The sequence below is a fragment of the Acinonyx jubatus genome, chromosome X (assembly GCF_027475565.1).
Source record: "Acinonyx jubatus isolate Ajub_Pintada_27869175 chromosome X, VMU_Ajub_asm_v1.0, whole genome shotgun sequence".
In the NCBI taxonomy this organism is placed as follows: Eukaryota; Metazoa; Chordata; class Mammalia; order Carnivora; family Felidae; genus Acinonyx; species Acinonyx jubatus.
Window position 1 is genome coordinate 76,430,591 of NC_069389.1, and position 4,915 is coordinate 76,435,505.

The following is a 4,915-nucleotide window of genomic DNA, read 5'->3' on the forward strand; positions in this document are numbered from 1 at the left end:
TTAAATTAAAGCTACACCTACATTAAATAGGAGAAATATGAAACAGCCTTTAAATTTTGGGTGAGGATAAGGACTACATTTTTAGACATGCTAGAAAAATAAAATGCTTGATCATTAGTTGCAAATTCATTAAAGACTGCTAGATTTTTCCAATTTATAAATTACATCTGATAAAAAATAAACTATTAGGTTAGAAAAAGGTTACAGAAAAAGCATTAGTTTCCTATTACTGTTGTAAGAAATCACCACAAACTTGGTGGCTTAGAACAAGAGAAATGTATTATTCTACAGGCTTGTAGATTATAAATCCAACAGTAGTCTCAGTGGGATAAAATCAAGGTATTGCTAGGGCTTTTCCCTTTTCTGGAGGCTCTGGGGTACAATTTTCTTACCTATTCCAGTCTCTGAGCCTGCATGCATTCCTTGCCTCATGGACCCTTTACTTCACCTTTATAACCAGAAATTTTAAATGTTTCAGTGCCTTTCTTCCATTATCATATTTTCCTCTGCCTGACCTCTTCTTCCACTTTAAGGACCATTGTGATTACTGTGGACCTACTCCAACAATAGAAGATAATCTCCCTATTTTATGATCAGTTGATCAGCAACCTTGATTCAATCTGCAATCTTAATTCCCTTTTGGCATGTAACCTAAAATATTCACAGCTTCTGGGGATTAGAACATGCAGGACATTATTCTGCCTATCATATCAACTACACAGTAAGATATTGGAGGATACTTAAGAAGGCTTTTTTAAGGATATGACCCTTACATGGGACTTTGAGGAGAGAATTAAATATGAACAGGATTTATATTCAGGTGTGAAATATTAATTAGTTCTGAGATACTCTTTCCAAGCCAATGTTAGTGAGTAGAGAATACTGGGTTTGTGCTGGACTAAAATCAAGGTGCCAGCAGCGCTTCTGGCATTTCTGGGGAGAATCCTTTCCGTTTGTATTTTCTAGGTTCAATAGACACAGCATTTCTTAGCTTATGACCCCTCCCTCCATCTTCAAAGCCAGCAGTGTGGCATCTCAAATCTTTATCTGACTCTGACCTTCCTCCCTCCCTTTTTCACTTGTAAAAATCTTGTGATTGTATTCTGGGTGCACCCGGATAATCGGATAATCGGGGATCATCTTCCTATCTCAAAAATCTTTAACTTGATGACACTGCAAAGTCCCTTTTTCCCTATAAGGTAACATATTCACAGGCTTTGGGGACTGGATGTGAATAACTTTATGTGAATAAAAAGGGTGCATATGTTATCACTGAAAATAAACAAAGGTAGACTTTACCCAAAGTATCTCTTTTGGCAAGGTCCAATCACCATGTATCATTTTGTTTTCAGCAGTTTGAATATGATATACTCTGGTGCATTTTTATTCTTCTTTTTCTTTTTGGGGGGAATTTTTCTTTCTTCATGTTTTCTGGACTTCTTGGATATGTGGTCTGATGTATGTCATTAATTTTGGAAAACTCTTGGCCATTATTTTTTTCAAAACTTTTTTTCCCTCCATTCTTTTTCCCTTCTTTGAGATTCTAATTACTTGTATCACAGATTATTTGGTAACATCTCTCTGCTCATGGATACTTGGATTTGTTTTTATCATTATTTTTTTCTTTCCTTCTTTTCTACAAACCTATTGTCAAATTCACTGATTCATTCCTTGTTCATTGTCAAGTCTGCAGACAAGTCCATTGAAGACATTCTTCATCTCTGTCACAATGTTTTTCATTTGTAACACTTTCTTTTGACTATTATAGTTTCCATCGTTCTGCTGAAATTACCCATCTGGTTACATGTTTTCAATATTTTCCATTAAAGTCTTAATATAGTAATCATAGGTATTTTATTTATTTTTTACTTATTTATCTATTTATTTTTAAATTTATTTTTGAGAGACAGAGAGAAACAGAGCTCAAGCAGGAGAGGGGCAGAGAGAGAGGGAAACAAAGAATACAAAGCAGGCTCCAGGCTCTGAGCTGTCAGCACAGAGCCAGACCTGGGGCTCGAACCCATGAACCACGAGATCATGACCTTAGCTAAAGTTGGACACTTAACCAGCTGTGCCACCCAGGCACCCCAATCATAGGTATTTGAAATTCTCTGTCAGTTCCAACATTTGTGTCATCTCTAGGTCTGGTTATAACATTCTGCCTTACAGGAGTGTGTTGTTTTCTTGCCATTTCTTATGCTTTGCAGTTTTTTGAAACTGAACATGTTGTATAAGATGGTAGAATCCAAGGAAAATAATTTTTATGGCTGGAAATTTGCATACTTTACTTTTAACTAATCATCTAGTGTGGCATGTTCCATTCAAAGTGCTGAATGGAAAAAAAAAATCTATAGACTAGAATACGCTATCCAGCTAAGGTACCATTCAGAACAGAAGGAGAGATAAAGTGTTTCCCAGACAAGCAAAAACTAAAGGAGTCTGTGACCACTAAACCAGCTCTGGGAGAAATATTAAAGGGTTTCTTTGAGGGGAAAGGAGAGAACAAAAATGACAGTAGAGAAGTAGAAAACACAAAAACAGTAAAAATATGTATTTCCTAAAGAAATCAGTCAAAGGACCCAAAAAAAAGTATGTAAAATATAATAATATACACCTAAAACATAGGGAGGAGAAGATAAAATAATGAGTTCAAACTTTAATAACCATCAACTTAATATAGACTGCTATATGCAGAGATAGTTATATACAAACCTAATGATAACCATATATCAAAAACCACTAATATATATGAAAATAATATGGAGAAAGAATCCAAATATATCACTAAAGAAAATCATAAAAACATGAAAGACAATAAATAATCAGAGCAAAACTTCAACAACAATAACAAAACAAATACTAAATGTGGCAATAATTATATATATCTGTCAATAATGACTTGAAATGTAAATGTACTTAATCCAATCAGAAGACATTGGGTGACAGAATAGATGAAAAAAAAAAAACAAGATACATCTATATTGTGCCTAAAAGAGACTAATTTTAGACTTAAAAACACATTTAGGTTGAAAGTGAGAGGATGAAGAAACATCTATCATGCAAATAGATGTCAAAAGAAAGCCAGAGTAGCAATAGTAATTTTGGATAAAATAGACTTTATGACAAAACTGTAACAATCGACAAATAAGGACCCTACAAAATAATGAAGGGGATAATCTAACAAAAGTTTATAACAATTGTTAATATTTATGTATCCAAAACAGGAGCACCCAAATATATGAAACTGTTAATAACAAATATAAAGGAAAAAAATCAATAATAAAACAATAATAGTAGGCGACCTTAATACCCACTTACATCATTGGAAACCATCTAAACAGAACGTTAACTTTGAATGACACACTGGAACACATGGACATAAAAGACATATGCAGAATATTCTATATTTTAACAAAAAAAAGAACACGCATTCTTTGTAAGTGCACACGGAACATTCTCCAGAATAGATCATATATCAGCCCCCTAAATCCAACTCAATGAATTCAAGAAGATTGAAATCATACCATGCAACTTTTCTGATCACAATACTATAAAACTAGAAGTCAAACACACACACACACACACACACACACACACACACACACACGTGGAAAGACCACAAAGACATGGAGATTAAATGACATGCTACTAAAATACTGAAAGGATCAACCAGAAAACCAAAGAAATAATTTAAAAAGGGGGAGGGAATGAAAATGAAAACATAATGGTTCAAAACCTCTCTGATGCATCAAAATCAGTTCTAACAGTAAAGTTTATAGAAACACAGGTCTACCTCAGAAAGCAAGAAAAATTTCAAATAAACAACCTAGATCTGCACCTAAAAGGAACTAGAAAGAAAAACAAACAAAATCTAAAACCAGCAGAAGAAAGGAAATAATAAATATTAGAGTAGAAATAAATGATTTGGAAACAACAATAACAACAACAAAACAATAAAACAGATCAATGAAACCAAGAGATGATTCTTTGAAAAAAAATCAATGAGATTGATAAACCTCTTGCCATACCTATCAAGAAAGAAAAAAGGCTCAAATAAATAAAATTTAAATGAGAGAGGAGAATTAACAGCCAACACCATAGTAATATACTCATAAGAAAATATTATGAAAAACTATATACCAACAAATTAGACAACCTAGAAGAAATGGTTAAATTCCTGAAAACATTTAAACTACAAAAGCTGAAACAGGAAGAAATAGAATATTTGAACAGACTGATAAACAGCAAAGAAATTGAGTCAGTAATCAAAACACTCCCAACAAAACAAAAGTCCAGGACCAGGTGGCTTTATAAGTGATTTTTATGAAACACTTAAAGAAGACTTAATAATAGAGCACAAACTGATGGTCACCAAAGGGAAAGAGGAAGAGAGTATGGGTTAAATAAATAGGTTATTGGGATTAAGGAGGGCATTTGTTATGATGAATACCATGTGTTATATGGCAGAGTTGAATCACTATATTGTATACATCAAACTAATATTACACTGTAGGTTAACTAACCGTAACTTAAATTAAAACTAAACAAATAAAAAAGAGTTAATAATCATTGATAATAATAGCATAATATTAATAATCATTGATAATAATACCATAATAGTAGGGCACCTTTACACTCCACTTACAGAAATGGACAGATCATCTAAGCAGGAAATCAACAAGGAAACAATGGCTTTGAATGACTCACTGGACCAGATGGACATAACAGAGATGCATTCATAACATTTCATCCTAAGCAGCAGAGCACACATCTTGTCAAGTGCACATGGAACATTCTCTAGATCTCAAGTGCACATGGAACATTCTTTAGAATAAGTCACATATTGGGTCACAAATCAACCTTCAAGAAGTATAAAAAGATATCATACCATGCATACTTTCAGATCAAAATGCTA